Genomic DNA, 17,091 nt, shown 5'->3' with positions numbered 1-17,091 from the left:
AGGGGCTCCTGTAGGTGAGATCCTTTGTGCTTCCATCTTGAGGTGTCCGACAAGTTTGAGAAGACTCTAGACAACTTGAGACATCACTTTTGGTAAAAAGGATGAGACTGGTTGAAAGTTAACAAATTCAGTGGCAAAATCTAGATAAGAGTCTCTGCAAGATAAAGCCTGCAGTTCCAAAATACCTCTAGCAGAACAGAGGTCCACCAGAAAAACAGTTTTTTAAGCAAAATTGCTTTACAGAGGCTTGTTTTAGTGTTTCAAAGGATGGATTCACCAGCACATTGAGGACTAGACTGAGGGACCTAAAAGGGGATCAAATAAGCTTAATGACTTGTAGGAAGTGACTAAATCCAGAAGCACGGCTACCGAGATACCTTTGACCTGGCTTCTGTAGTAAATGATAGCTGTGTCCTGAACCTTCAGAGAATTAAATGCTAACCCTTTCTCTAGGCTTCTCTGAAGGAAGGCCAAAACAGACAATGTCTCTCTAGGGGGAACTGTCAGCTCCTCAGAAAAGTTTTCAAGGGAGGTGCCATACCAGAACATATGCCAGGGAGGTGGAATTCTTGTGAGCCTTTAGCATGGTTGAATTACCTGGGTGGGAGAAGAGAGGTCAGGCCTCTCATGAGCCAAGCCATACAACAGATTAGAGTTGGATCTTTCATTGGCATTGGGCCTAGCATCAGCAGTGCATGGCTGTCTGATTACTAACTGGAGCTTCCCTTCAGCAATCTTATCAGATCTGCATACAAAGGCCTTCTTGGCCAATCTGGAGCAACCAGGATCACCATGAAGGGGTAGTCTCCTCTCCTTTTTAATCACCACTGTAGAGTTGCTCTCCAAAGATTTTATGATGAATATACCTATAAAAAGGTACATCTCTGAGCAGTGAGGTGGCAGAGAAGCAATATAAATGGCAAGCCACAGTATAAGTCATTATTCTTAAGTATTTTATTATTTTTATTATTTTTTATTATTTTATTATTTTTGTTTAATACTGAATGCAATATTTGCTAGAGCTAGACAAAGACAGTATGAACAAGAAACTTCTAGAAACAACTAGTGCTAGCAGCTTGCCAGTACTCACTGTGAAAAATTACTGAAAAGAATGGAAAAAGTGTAACAAACTTCAGGGATGCCTGCGGTCCAGCTCTGTTCTAGGTTCCTCTTATATATTTACATATCAAAGATAAGATAATTTGCATTAGCCACTTGTAGAAATGTTATCAACCACTTAAAGAAATGTTTTGCTTATTAAGTAGTCTAGTCATTGACCTATTTAATCCTTTGTATCAATATATGATCTCTGAGGGACCTGCTCCTGTTCATCTTGCATGGTAAACGTGTAGCAACTCGCCATAAGATCTTAATTGCTTTTCTGAATAAAAAGAATTTTTTCTTCTAGATGTCTGGTATTAAGAGTTTGTTTCCATGGCCCACATCAGCACCTACCAAAGGCCAGGGCAGGAATACACACAGGAATGTTTTTTGGCCAAGGCAGAATCAAGGCATCTATCTGGAGCATACCTCCTTCTGAAAGACATGGCAGCCTTGGCATTTCTGTGGGTTACCATCAAGTCCATGGAGGACCCCATTGATTTACTATTACTTGGTAAGCTTCCCGGCTGAGTTCCCACTCCACGGGATCTAACCTGTTTCTGCTGAAAAAGCTGACCTAAACATTCTTGGTTTCTGCAATATGGGTCGCAGAGAGATGAAGTAAGCTCTGCTCTACCCACTGGAACAGTAGACTTGCCTCCTGTGATACCATGGAGCTCAGAGTGTCCTTTTGCTTGTTCACATACAATGCTGTGGCATTGTCTAATAGACCTCAAACTGACATTCCTTTTACTAGTGGGAGGATCTGTATTAGGATTAATTTAATAGCCTCCAATCTGTTTATAGGACATGATACATTTTCTTGGTCCAGAGGCCTTGGGCCACCTTACTGCAGCAATGGACTCCCCAGCACATCACACTCGTGTCTGCAACTACAGTAATCCAACTGGGAAATTCCACCAGTACAGACTGTTCTTTACTTGAAGAGGCAATTCTGGGCTATAGGAGACCATTGAGTCAACAATGACAATAGCAGTGGATGCATGAACATAAGATGTGCCATACTGAGTCAGACCAAGGGTTCATCAAGCCCAGCATCCTGTTTCCAACAGTGGCCAATCCAAGTCACAAGTACCTGGCATGTACCCATACATTAAATAGATCTCAAGCTACTATTGCTTATTAGTAAATAGCATTCATGTATTTTCCTCTAGGAACTTATCCAAACCTTTCTAAATCCAGTTACACTAACTGCCATAACCACATCCTCTAGCAATGAATTTCAGAGCTTAACTATGCGCTGAGTGAAAAATAATTTCTTCAATTTGTTTTAGTTGAAACGGTTTTTATTGAGCATCATAGAGCCAAAAAGACAAGATTATTGGCCTAGCAGCAATCAAATAACACGTCTATCAAGCACAAAAAATCGTGCCAACAAACAAATAATAAGATACTCATAGCATTTTCTCCCATCAATTGAAGCCCCCCAATCACCTCCCCTCCACCCTCCTCCTCCCCCACCTATTCCGCCCCAGTCTCCTGTGACCTATATAACCATCTAGCAACATACCAAATTATGTAAGATATAACTGTGCTGTTGAGGTAATGGCCACGTTTTTACAAAGTACTAGTCATTAAGCAACAAGCTCCGGGGATGGAGAGGCAAAATTAGGATATAGGGCTCCCAGACTTGCAGGAAACGACGTCTATGTTGACCAGAGAGTTTTTCCATCTCCTTGTCCATCAGCAACATGCCATGGAAGTGATTCCGCCACGTCCAGTATGAAGGGGGATCGTATGACTGCCATCGAATCAAAATGACCTTCTTCCCCACACTCAGAGCTTTCTGCAACAGGATCCGTTGCCCCGGCCATTTGGTCACGCTAGGCGGTGATTGTCCAAAAAGCATCAATTGTGGCGTCGGAATCAAAGAAACCTCCAGTATATGAGAAACAAATTGAAGAATGCGCACCCAAAAGTTTACTACCAAAGAACAATCCCAGAACATGTGGATGAATGTGCCGACTTTTGTCTTACATCGCCCACAGATATCAGAAGCAGCAATGTTAAAATGCACAGCTACACTAGGAGGAATATATGCACACCACAAGAATTTCAACTGTAATTCCCGGAAACAGACATTAGGGGATATCTGTGAAATAGAATGAAAACTCCTTTTAAGCAGATCCTCTGAGATCTTCAAGTTACCCTCGGCATTCCAGCGCATCGCCAACAGGGAAAGCACTCCATCCTTACCGCGACTAGTTAATTTTTTTATAATAGTTCGCCAGGGCGGGGCTACGGTCCTTCCCTAAGTCAAGGAATTCCTCCAAGGCTAAAAAATTTTGAGGTTGCTTAGAGGATGCTGGCAGCGAGGCAATATAATGGCATATTTGCAGATACGAAAAAATATGGGACCGTGCAAGGTTATATTGTGTGGACAACTCAAAGAACGGTAATCACCTCCTCTATAGCAGCTGCACTAATTTGGGAAAAAAAGGCATGCACTGACCAAAATATAGTCCAACCGAGCCTGAGAGTCATGCGCCCTCGAAATGTGTGTAAAATCTTTGGCCATAGGATGCAGGATTCGCCAGACGTCTACCAAGTTTAATGAGGCCCCTTTGTGCCGTCTCTGTTTTGGGCGCTTGTCCTATCTAGATGAGGATCCCGAACACAATTGAAATCTCCCCCCAGGATGATATCGTACTCCAGATACTGTGCAAGCTGACCATACAAATTCTGAAAAAATTCTAAGTGTGGATTAATAGGAGCATATACATTACAGTGAACAATCGGGATCTGCTTAATTACCACTAGCAGGATGAGATATCTCCCAAGCGGGTGCTTTATTTCTGCTTTTATCTGGAGTGGAAGCTGCTTGTGTATTAAGATAGCTGCCCCAGCCGATCACGTGGACGGGGAGGCATAATGAACCTCACCCACCCAAGATTTCACTAATTTCTGATGTTCTAAGTCAGTGAGGTGTGTTTCTTGCAGGAAGGCAATATCAGTAGAATGCTTAAGTGTTGCATCTGTCAGTCCTAGACGGCTTCGCCCCGTTTGCCTCACCTTATTCACGGCTCCTCCCGCTTACCTGGGAAAGATGGCTACCGCCGCGTCTACAAGCCGACCTCTCTGGCGTCCCTGGAACGGCTATGGTGCAGCCTCACGCCATTGCTCCTCCCAGGTAACTACTAGGGTGTGCGCGCATGCAACCCATGTCTTTGTACCACCCTTGGCGCGAACCTCGAGGGTGTTCCCTCACGCTGACATCACGCCATCCGGGTATATTATCTTCACTAATTTGCTAGCTCGTTGAGTTAGCAAGGACTCGAATCCGTTCCTGTCTATGCTACTCTGCCGCTTCCGTGCTGCTGCAGGAAGCTCTCTTTCTGCCCTTCGGGGTAACTGCTAACCTGGGTAGCCGCTCCTCGGGGGCCCTCTGCTTTATTTCAGGTACCTTACAGGGAACAGGTACTTGCACCTCGAGGGCCTGCTCTCCCTGCCTCGGTGCCTGTACCTTCTACAACATACCTGGTGGAATCGCATACCAACAGCAAACACCTAGTGAGTACTCTCTCAGTCTATCTCATCCACAGTATCTCCTCGCTGGGAGACCTGCTGCGGAACCTCCTAAAGTCATCAAGGAGAGAAGGGCTCCCTCTGCCGAGGTCCCTGAGACTGCAACTACAGACTGCCTCACACTACTGCCACCTCTGGTGGTTCTCTTCAAGCTAATAAAGAACTAACTTGGGTTTTGTGTAGTACGAGTCTAGCCCGTAGGCGTGGTCATCTCCACAGCACCCAAGGATCCACCAAAACATTGTAACCACAACAGTAAGGACCAATAGGATCTTAGTCCACTTAATGGGCGAATACCACACACGTTCCAGGAGATAATTCGCAACTCCCATGAAGTCATCCCTGGCTATGGTGGAAAGTCGCGAAAGTTAATTAAATTCAATGGATAATCAATGGGTGGGGACCCTCCCAGCCAAGGCGCCCACTCCAGAGAAGTCGCAACCTGCATTAGGACCACATACCTAATAAAGAAATACGTAAGTAAGAAGACTAATATCAGGCCACAGGAGATATACATCAACCAGTCCCCAACCCTCCCCCCCACCCAATCTGCCCCCCCGTACCCTTACAATAACCAAGTCCCAACACCACTCTATGGGACTCGTGGAGGTCACAATAGTGCATATCGGGCACCCACCCAAACCCATCCTCCATCAACATATAGTATGCCTGATGCTGGTCAAACCAGCCTGCATATGTATTTCAAAAAGAAAAACAGGAACTCCATAACAGTCCCCCTTGGAAGCAGGGTAAACCTTCTTCAACAGTACATGCAGATTGTCTCTTAGTTAGCTAGTGAATTGCTGTACCACTGTCCAGACCCAGAAATCTAGCCAGCAGGTCCAACCACACAAAGCAAATTCGGACTATCGCACTGCTTGTAAACGGTACTCAAAAGGAAAAAAAAAAACTGGATTGCAGATACAGTGCTTCCCAAATATTGCTCCTTCAGATAACAATTCCAACCAGAACAAAAAGAAACAGCAACCCTGTACATAATGAGCACCAGGTTGCACGCTGGAACTGAATTCCCATAGAAACCCGGTCATCAGAGTGACGGTGCTCGTAAAACAAACTGGAAGACTGCCAGATAAAGAATGCTTAGAGCCTGAAGCAGCCTGCGAGGCTCAAGGAATCTCCGTGGTGGACCCACGCTGAGCTTCTCTCTCTGCAATATAAGTTTGAACTGCTGCAGGGTATGTAAACCATTTGGGGCCCATGGAAGTAGTTACCCTGAGTCGCACTGGGTATACCAATACACCTTTTCACCCAGGGCATATAATTTAGCACACAGCGGAGCCATAATTTTACGCTGCTGCACAGCACTGGCTGAAAAATCCTGAAATACCAGGATCCTCTGGTTATCATATGTCAGGGGGGTTCCTGAATGTATGGCTGGCAGAATTCCTTCTTTATGTGCATAATTGAGCACTTTGGCAATTACAACCCGAGGTCTAACATCCATGGCCTTTTTCTGCCCCAAACAATGTGCTCGCTCGATTCGTAGTGGCCCCAGGGTGGCAGCTAAGCTCAGTGATTTGGCCAGCCACGTGGTCAGGACTCTGTCCCCAAAAGACTCTGGGAGCCTCACGAACCGCAAATTAGGGCGGCAAGACCTGTTCTCAAGGTCTTCAAGCCGCTCTGACTAATGTGCTTCTGAGGTTTTTAATGCTGCAATATCGAGCAGCATGGTCTGATGGCCATCTTGCAGGTCCAAAATGTGCTGCTCAGTGTCAGCAAAGCGCATATCGTAGGAGAAGAGAGTGGCAGTAAGTTCAGTTAACTTTGCCGAAATTATTAAAAGTTCAGGCTGGATGGATTCTTGCATCGCTGCCTTAATCGCGGCATAGATCGCCACGGGTAGGGGCTCGGGCTCACAGTTTCTGGCTGCAGCGTGGTGTCTTCTCTCCATCCTTCCCTTTATCTTTGCTTTTCTGCAGATGGGACGCCATCGGATCGTTTCAGGATGGACAGCAGTCGTCCACCGAGTGTAGCAGAGGTTAGGCTCTTGTTTTCAGCGATTTAAAACAGAGCGGATGGGGTCAGATGCAGGGCGGAGGCCTCCGAAAAGGAAGAGAAAAGTCTGCTCCCCTTCACTGCATCACGTGACTCTCGATTTGATTTAAATGAGCTACTTACTAACTTCATGGAGTGCCCCCTGGTCATTCTATTATCTGAGAGAATAAATAAATTGATTTGCATTAACCTGTTCAAGTCCCTTCATGATTTTGTAGACCTCTATCATATCCCCCCTCAGTCATCTCTTCTCTAAACTGAACAACCCTAACTTCTTTAGACTTTCCTCATAGGGGAGCCATTCTATGCCCCTTATAATTTTATTTTCCCTTCTCTGCACTTTCTCCAGTACAACTACTATATCTTTTTTGAGATGTGGTGACCAGAACTGCACACAGTATTCAAGGTACAGTCTCACCATGGTGCAATACATAAGCATTATGACATCCACCGTTTTATTAACCATTCCCTCCCTAATAATTCCTAGCATTCTGTTTGCTTTTTTTGACCACCACAGCACACAGAGCCGACAATTTCAATGTATTATGCACTATGACGACTAGATCTCTTTCCTGGGTGGTAATTCTTAAGACAGAACCTAAAATTGTGTAGCTATAGCAAGGGTTATTTTCCCTATATGTATCACCTTGCACTTGACAACATTAAATTTCATCTGCCATTTGGAAGCCTAATCGTCTTCCTGCAATTTATCACAATCCGCTTGAGATATAATTACTCTGCATAATTGTGTCAGCCACAAATGTGATCACCTCACTTACTGAACCTCTTTCTATATCATTATTCTCTTTATCCTCTATTTGATAGGAGTTCTATCTGTGCTCTGTATTTACCCGTATTTTTCAGTCCATAAGACGCACTTTTTCCCCCCAAAAGTGTGGGGGGAGGAATGTCTGTGCGTCTTATGGAGTGAATATAAAAAACAAAAAAAAACCTAACTACAACCCCCCACCCTCCTGACCCCCCCCCAAGACTTGCCAAAACTCCCTGGTGGTCCAGCGGGGGTCCGGGAGCGATCTCCTGCGCTTGGGCCGTCGGCTGCCAGTAATCAAAATGGCGCCGATGGCCCTTTGCCCTTACTACGTGTCAGGGGTTAGCGGTGCCATTGGTCGGTCCCTGTCACATGGTAGGAGCAATGGACGGCCCACGCCATCTTAGTGGGCCGTCCACTGCCCCTACCATGTGACAGGGACCGACCAATGGCACTGGTTACCCCTGTGACATAGTAAGGGCACAGGGCTGTCGGCGCCATTTTGATTACTGGCAGCCGACGGCCCAAACGCAGGAGATCGCTCACGGACCCCCGCTGGACCACCAGGGACTTTTGGCACGTCGGGGGGGTGGTGTAGGTAATTACATTTAAAGGGTTGGGATGGTTTTTTGTTTTCCCACAGAGAGAGCACGCAAACATTTTCGGATCCGGGGAGTGGGCTGAAATGGCCCTCCCCAGACCCGAAAATGAAATAGGGACAAAAATTTTTTTTTTAATTTAACTTTTATTGAATTTTGAAAGACATACAATGCATACATATTAAGATGCAAAACTGGTGGAAACAACCATAAACATACATTGTCTTTTCATTTAAACCCCACCCACCCACCCTAAACAAAAAGTACAGATTTTCGTCTCACATGGTACTTCCATCTAGAACAGAAGGACACCGAAATAATAGTCATCATCAACACCTCAAATGGCAGTGGAGCAGGCATGTGTAATGAAGAGGCTTTATGATTATAACTTTATATTTTAATCTAATACCTCCCTCCGGGAACTCCTTTCATATTTTATAAAAGGACGCCAACTGGTTGTGTTTGGCTGCCGTCAAGTTTGCTAACCGGCGGTGCTTGCCCAGCCTAACCAGCACGACTAGTAAAGTAGGTCGTATCGCAGACTTCCAGTGAAGGGCAATCTCTTGGCGTGCAGCAGTCATTAAGTGGGCAAAGAATTTCTGCTGATTGTCGTCTAGCTTCGCCATGGGAGCAGATAATAGAACAGCTAGAGGATCTAAAGGAACCTTTGTTTTCAAAATCCGTCCTAGCCAGAAGGGCTAGGACGGATTTTGTCATAAGATTAAGCCTCCGGAAGAGATTAATCTTAGGACAGCCCCACCAAATGTGCCAATAAGAGCCGATTGCACCACATTCCCTCCAGCTCCTGGAGGAGGTGTTAGGGTAGAGTCTATTTAATTTGTCTGGCGTAAGGTGCCATCTGTATAACATTTTATAACCATTTTCCTGCAAGTTAGCAGAGATGGAACCTTTACCGACCCTCTTGAATATACCGTCCCATTTTTGCGTCATGAGGTGGTGGCCCAAATCAGCCTACCATTTAGTGATATGGACTGGAGTGTGCTCCCCATAATTATTGACAAGCCCATACATTTTTTATACTATCTTGCTCTGACGATCTGCATTAAGGCACAAGTGCTCGAAAAAAAAATAAATTATACGCTCCCCTAATTTGCTCCATAAGATGCACAGACACCCGGGAACAGAGCCGGTTTAGCACACTATTCTTTAAAATTTCTCCCCCCTGAATCCTAGGTGCGTCTTATGGTCAGGTGCGTCTTATGGAGCCAAAAATTCTGCTAGTGTGTAGCTTCTGACTATAGCTCTAGAGCAGTTTGGCTTGTTTTGCTTTCCTAATAGGAGATGTATTGGTATTTTAGGACCTGGTGTAATTTTTGCAGCATTACCTTTTTATAGGTAGGCTTGCTATTGTTTTGAGTGCTGGCAGTTACAACTGTTATGGTATGGTAGTTTACGATATTATAATTGAAATTCAGTTTACTTATGGCTTAGCTAACACCCAACATGCATTACCATGGGCTGACAACAGGACATCTACATAGTGAATCTAGAAGTGATTTTCTTTGTCCTCTGCAGGAAGGGTTACAGTCTATGCATGACTCTACTGCCCTGAAGGGCTCCCTGAAAAGATTCCCAATCTGACAAAATATAATGTGCTTTGGAGCAGTATGGAAGGGGGAAAGCCTTTGAAGGCTTTCAAATCACCCCCAGAATGGAGTCTTCCTCCATAGATTCCTCTACTTTGAAGTTGGACATCCTGAGTAAGGAGACCACTCGAGTAATGAGGACAGAAAGCTCCTCCTTTCCAAAGAGGGTAATGACCAAGGAGCATTCATCCTTGGAAGAACACACCACTTCAGAACATAAGAAGTTGCTATGCTGGGTCAGACCAAGGGTCCATCAAGCCCAGCATTCTGTTTCCAACAGAGGCCAAACCAGGCCACAAGAACCTGGCAATTATCCAAACACCAAGAAGATCCCATGCTACTGATGCAAATAATAGCAGTGGCTATTCCCTTTGGGGCGGATTTTCAGCGCCCTGCTCGCCTAAATCCGCCCAAAACCGGGCGGATTTAGGCGAGCAGGGCCCTGCGCGCCGGTAAGCCTATTTTACATAGGCCTACCGGCGCGCGCAGACCCCGGGACTCGCGTACGTCCCGGGGTTTTCGGAGGGGGGCGTGTCGGGGGCGGGCCCGGTCGTCGCGGCGTTCCGGGGGCGTGTCGGCAGCGTTTTGGGGGCGGGTACGGGGGCGTGGCTACGGCCCGGGGGCGTGGTCGCGCCCTCCGTACCCGCCCCCAGGTTGCGGCCCGGCGCGCAGCAGGCCCGCTGGCGCACGGGGATTTACGTCTCCCTCCGGGAGGCGTAAATCCCCCGACAAAGGTAAGGGGGGGGTGTAGACAGGGCCGGGTGGGTGGGTTAGGTAGGGGAAGGGAGGGTAAGGTGAGGGGAGGGCAAAGGAAAGTTCCCTCCGAGGCCGCTCCGATTTCGGAGCGGCCTTGGAGGGAACGGGGGGGGGGCAGCGCGGCTCGGCGCGCGCAGGCTATACAAAATCGATAGCCTTGCGCGCGCCGATCCAGGATTTTAGTGGATACGCGCGGCTCCGCGCGTATCTACTAAAATCCAGCGTACTTTTGCTTGAGTCTGATGCGCAAGCAAAAGTAGGCTGATCGCGCTTCTTTTAAAATCTACCCCTAAGTAAACTTGATTAAGAGCAGTTAATGGACTTCTCCTCCAAGAACTTATCCAAACCTTTTTTGAACCCAGCTACACTAACTGCACTAACCACACCCTCTGGCAACAAATTCCAGAGCTTTATTGTGCGTTGAGGGAAAAAGAATTTTCTCCGATTAGTCTTAAATGGCGTTCTCTCGCCATGAGGGAGATGCCACCGAGCAGAGTGGGGGACTCCGCCCCTAGGCACGTGCGCGCGCAGCACCACCAAATTTTAAGGGGCCATGGCGTGAAACTTCGACCCAGCCCCCAACAGGACGTCATTTCCACAGGCCTATAAATAGGTCACTGCTGTCCTTCCTGCTTTGCCTTTGCAATGGGTCTTACTCACTTGAATAGTTGCAGCTTCGTTCTTCCAGCGTTTCTGTGTTCCAGCTCCTGCTCCGCTCCTGTCTTCCAGTTCCCATCTCAGCTTGACTCTCTGGTTCTTGACTTCGGCTTGTCTCCTGGTACTCCTGGTCTGCTGCCCATCCTGATCCTTGGCCTGTCTCTGGTCTCCGCCAGCCTGCTGCCTGCCCCGACTTCGGTCTGACTCCGCATTTTGCTTCTCTGCTGCCTGCCACGACTTCTGGACAGTCTTCGTTCCCGCTTCTTCGCTGCCTGCCTCGACTCGGACCTCTCTCCGGATTCCTCATCTCCAGGTGACCCCACCTAAGTCCTGCCGGCCCCTGGAACCCAAGGGCTCAACCTGCGGGGAACGGGGATGGTATAGGTGAAGGTCCTGTCAGGTCTCCTGGTTCAGTTCCGCCTTCCGGCTACGGGTTTCGCTGCAGGCCTTCCTTCAGCGGATTCTCCACAGACCTTAGCCGGCCCAAGGGTCCACGTCACCAACTTTGTGTTTGCTTTTTTGACTGCTGCAGCACACTGAGCCAACTATTTTAAACTATTGTCCACTGTGATGCCTAGATTTGTTTTTCCTGGGTGGTAGGTTCCATATTAGGAACTAACATCGTGTAACTACAGCAAGGGTTATTTTTCCCTATATGCAACACCTTGCACTTGTCCACATTAAATTTCATCTGCCATTTGGATGCCCAATCTTCCAATCTCGCAAGGTCCTCCTGTAATGTATAACAATCCGCTTGTGATTCAACTACTCTGAATAATTTTGCATCGTCCGCAAATTTGATAACCTCACTCGTCGTATTCCTTTCCAGATCATTTATATATATATATTGAAAAGAACCGGTCCAAGTACAGATCCCTGAGTCACTCCACTGTTTACCCCTTTTCCACTGAGAACATTGACCATTTAATCCTACTCTCTGTTTCCTGTCTTTTAACCAGTTTGTAATCCACGAAAGGACAACACCTCCTATCCCATGACTTTTTAGTTTTCTGAGAAGCCTCTCATGAGAGACTTTGTCAATTGCCTTCTGAAAATCCAAATACTACACCTACCGGTTCACCTTTATCCACATGTTTATTAACCCCTTCAAAAAAATGAAGCAGATTTGTTTGGCAAGACTTCCCTTGGGTAAATCCATGCTGACTATGTTCCATTAAACCATGTCTTTCTATATGCTCTACGATTTTGATCTTTAGAATAGTTTCCACTAATTTTCCCGGCACTCAAGTCAGGCTCACTGGTCTGTAGTTACCCGGATCACCCCTGGAGCCTTTTTAAATATTGGGGTTAATTTGGGGAAATAGGTGCTGGAACCTCTTCCTGTATACCCAGATATATTTGCACCCGAATCCACACCTTAAGGGTATGTGCTAAGATATGGCTTCCCCTACAAACACTGCATCTTATCAAAGAGTCAGCTGAGAGAAATGGCAACATATCTAACATGGCCACCTCTGTCTGTAATTGCTCCAAGGATATCCAAGGTGGATATCACCTTGAAGTTGTGGGACCAGCCCACAACTTCAAGCACACCAATCTTGCTGCCCAATAATATATTTTAAGTTGGGTAACGCCATTCCCCCTTGCTTTTTGGGCATCCTTAACTGCTGAAGACTGATTCGTGCTTTCTTGTTTCTCCAAATAAATTTAGCCAAATGACTAGGTACCTCATCAAACATCTTTAACAGTAATGGAAATGGTATATGGTGAAACAGATTCAATAGTTTGGGAAGCACATTCATTTTTAGCAAACTTATCCGGCCAGCCCGAGAAAAAGGAAAATCTGCCCAATCCTGCAAGTTTTGCTTAATAGTACTAATAAGTCCTTTATAATTCTTACCATACAGATTCTTAAGGTCCCTAACAATATATATCCCCACATATTTGAAACACGATAATGCTAACCTAAACCTACTCATACAATTAGGAATTGTGACTTTAAGCCCTAAGGGAAATATCTCTGACTTGTCCCAGTTAACTTTGTATCCCACTAAAACACCGTACTTCTGCAAAAGCTCTATTAGGGATGGGTCAGAGAAGTTCAGAGAGGGTAAATATATAAGCACATCATCTGCGTAAAGTGAGATTTTATGTTCTGATTTTCCTATTTTTATTCCCATAATCCCCAGATTTAACCTGACAGTCACAGCTAACGGTTCTATGGCCAAATCAAATAGAAGCGGGGACCGTGGACAGCCCTTTCTGGTACCATGTGCAAAATTAATAAAGGAGAAAGTGAGCCATTAATATGTAGGCACTTGGCCTCGCATACATGGCTTGAATCCCTACCACAAATCGGGCCAGCAAACCAGCATGCTGTAAAACTGTAAATAAGAAAGGCCATGATAGCCTATCAAAGGCTTTTCTGCGTCCAATGATACCAACAGGCCTGTAATACCCCGTCTTTGGGCCATATGCAAAATATTAAATAACCTTCTGGTATTAAACATGGATACCCAGCCCTTCACAAACCCTGTTTGCTCTCTGTGAACCAAGGAAGGGAGAATTTTCTCCAGTCTTAGTTGCAAGACCTAAGCTAAGATTTTTAAATCTAAGAAGAAGTGAGATAGGCCTGTATGACCCAATTCTTCCCGATCCCTACCCTCTTTATAGATAAGAGATGGTGGCATTTGCCAGATCACCCAGACACGCTCCTTGTTCTCCAGTCACATTGTATAACCGTACCAAAAAAAAAAAAGCAACATTGGCAAAAACCTATTGTAAAAATTTATTGAGTATCTATCTATCTATCTAGAACATAAGAACATAAGAAAATGCCATACTGGGTCAGACCAAGGGTCCATCAAGCCCAGCATCCTGTTTCCAACAGTGGCCAATCCAGGCCATAAGAACCTGGCAAGTACCCAAACACTAAGTCTATTCCATGTTACCAATGCTAATGGCAGTGGCTATTCTCTAAGTGAATTTAATATCAGGTAATGGACTTCTCCTCCAAGAACTTATCCAATCCTTTTTTAAACACAGCTATACTAACTGCACTAACCACATCCTCTGGCAACAAATTCCAGAGTTTAATTGTGCGTTGAGTAAAAAAGAACTTTCTCCGATTAGTTTTAAATGTGCCACATGCTAACTTAATGGAGTGCCCCCTATCTTTCTACTATCCGAAAGAGTAAATAACCGATTCACATCTACCCGTTCTAGACCTCTCATGATTTTAAACATCTCTATCATATCCCTCCCTCAGTCGTCTCTTCTCCAAGCTGAAAAGTCCTAGCCTCTTTAGTCTTTCCTCATAGGGGAGCTGTTCCATTCCCCTTATCATTTTGGTAGCCACGGTATTTTTAAGCAATATCCATGCCTGTTGTATACTTTTAATCTTTGCAGCTGCACCTTTCAGTTTTTTTTTTTAACTATTTTCCTCATTTTATCTAGGCCTGGACACTTCCCCCGGCAGTGCTTTAATTGCCCTCTGTATTTCAGTCAAGGAAATAGGAGCAGCTAACTGCACTCCCAGTTTGATTTTTTGACTGCCGCAGCACACTGAGCCGACAATTTTAAAGTATTATGCACTATAACATCTAGATCTTTTTCCTGGGTAGTAGCTCCTAATATGGAACCCTAACATCGTGTAACTACAGCAAGGGTTATTTTTCCCTATATGCATCACCTTGCATTTGTCCACATTAAATTTCATCTGCCATTTGGATGCCCAATCTTCCAGTCTTGCAAAGTCCTCCTGCAATTTATCACAATCCTCTTGTGATTTAACTACTCTGAATAATTTTGTATCATCAGCAAATTTGATTACCTCACTCACGTATCTCTTTCCAGATCATTTATACATATATTGAAAAATATCAGTCCAAGTACAGATAGATCCCTGAGGCACTTTACTGTTTACCTTTTTCCACTGAGAAAATTGACCTTTTATTGCTATTTTGTTTCCTGTCTTTTAACCAGTTTATAATCCATGAAAGGACGTTACCTCCAATTCCATGATTTTTAAGTTTTCTTAGAAGCTTCTCATGAGGAACTTTGTCGAATACTTTCTGAAAATCCAAGTACACTACATCTACCAGTTCAGCTTTATCCACATGTTTATTAACACCTTCAAAAAAATGAAGCAGATTTACAAAGCAAGACTTTCCTTGGGTAAATCCAAGCTGGCTGTGTTCCATTAAACCATGTCTTTCTATATGTTCTGTGATTTTGATCTTTAGAATAGTTTCCACTATTTTTTCCGGCACAGAAGTCAGGCTCACCAGTCTATAGTTTCCCAGATCACTCCTGAAGCCCTTTTTATTTATTTTTTTTTTTAATTCTTTATTTATACATTTTTAATATTATTACAATCACAAAAAGAGTTATTTCAGGTGTGGTTCGTTAGCTGGTGCAATAAACAATTCAAATGAAGAAACAGGGAATAGGTATTCTATTCCAATATACCAAATATGCCAATAGGCCAGTTATCCTAAACAAAAGAGATTAAACAATTCCACAATATTTATTACCATATCCTTCTTTTAAACTTTTATCTTAATTCTATAAAAGTAATCCCTAACTAATTTTGGAGGCAGGGAAAATTTTAGAAGAGATCTTTTAGAAATGTTACGAACCTGTAACCTTACAAAATAATAGCACTAGCATAGAACTAACTGGACTTATAACTTTAACCTAACCCCGTATCGGCCGGGGAAGATGTATTGGGCCTACGGGCTTCTACAAACTGGCGAAGTTGATCAACTTGGAGGAAAATAAAGCATTCATCTCCTTTATTCAGAGTGCATCTACAGGGATAACGAAGCTTAAATGAAAAGCCTAACGAAACCACCTCTTGCCTTAAAGTAAGGAATTCTCTCCTCCTAATTTGGGTAACTTGAGCTAAATCAGGATAAATACGAACAGCCTGACCGTGAAATAATAAAGGAAATTTTCTGAAGTAATTTTTCATAACTCCGTTTAAATCTTGGACAGTTATAAAAGCTACTAGCAATGGACTTCTATCTATAACATCAGTATCGGAGTTTTCAAGAAAACTTGTAAGGTTTAATGGTACTGCTGGAGCTGGAGTAGAGGTTAAATTCGAGGGTCTATTACTCATAAATTTACAAAAATTAATTGAAGGCATATTTTCATCTGTATACCCTAGGCCCTCTCTAAACAGTCTCTTCAGAGTAGTAAACGGGATTTCCCCGGCTATCTTTGGAAAATTTAGTACCCGTAAATTAAGATGTCTCATATTATTTTCCAAGGCTTCCAAATGCCTGGAACAGGCAATTTGTTCTCTGATCACAGCTGCATTTACAGTCTGAAGAGTTTGGATTTTCTTTTCAGCTTCTTTAACTTTGTTCCTAAATTCTCCAGCTTGCGTCTGCACATCTGATATTCTCTGTTGGAAATTGTAATTTAAGGAGTCCATTTTATTTTCCAGCCTCTTTATTGCATGGCCCTGGCCCGCCATCAAGTCCCACAGTGACTCTAGCGTCACTGCCTCCGGTCTAGGTGTTAGCTGAATGAACTCACCCTCAGCGTCGGGCAAGTTGTCAATCGGGGACCCAGTCGGTAACAGCCCCTCTGCTGCTCCTCCTCCGGGGCCAGTCACCCTCTCTGGGATCCTCCACGGCGCCTCTCCGACCGGGACAATGCCCTCGCGAATGGCTTCCTTTGCTCTCAGCGTCTGAAACGAGTCGCTCTCCACCCCCCCCCCCCCCCCCCGTCGCTCCTGCCGCGTCATCAGCCAGCGACTGGGGAGAAACTCGATCGGGGTCACGCTGCGCCGGGGGCGGCCTGGTGTCGGGGCTGAGGGACGCCTCATCCGCAGGGGCTCCTCGCTCTCTCCCGCAAGGGCTCACACCGAAATCCCCGGCTCCCTCAACCAAGTCCAGTTGGCGCATAAACCGCGCGATGTCAAGTTGCCCCGGAGGAGGTAAGGATTCGGGTGGAAAAATCCTTACTTTTCCTTTCCTTTTTGATGGCATTATGCAGTGGAAATTCAAAGTTTTTTGTAGAAAATCGGGAGCTCAGTGGTCTGCGACCGTCTATGCCGCCATCTTGC

The 17,091-nt window shown here is 45.0% G+C and overlaps 1 protein-coding gene across 1 annotated transcript in view; it reads right to left on the bottom strand.

Moving 5' to 3' along the window:
• RAB23 (RAB23, member RAS oncogene family) overlaps window positions 1-7,720 on the bottom strand; it is a 116,201-nt gene extending 108,481 nt beyond the window's left edge. The window contains exon 1 of the mRNA XM_029595683.1: window positions 7,660-7,720. The gene's annotated coding sequence lies outside the window, so the exon portion shown is untranslated. The remainder of the gene's footprint in view (window positions 1-7,659) is intronic.
• Window positions 7,721-17,091: the final 9,371 nt, after the last annotated feature.

The sequence above is a fragment of the Rhinatrema bivittatum genome, chromosome 3 (genome assembly GCF_901001135.1).
Source record: "Rhinatrema bivittatum chromosome 3, aRhiBiv1.1, whole genome shotgun sequence".
Lineage (NCBI taxonomy): Eukaryota > Metazoa > Chordata > Amphibia > Gymnophiona > Rhinatrematidae > Rhinatrema > Rhinatrema bivittatum.
The sequence above is the reverse complement of the archived record's forward strand: the minus strand, read 5'-3'. Positions and strand labels throughout refer to the sequence as shown.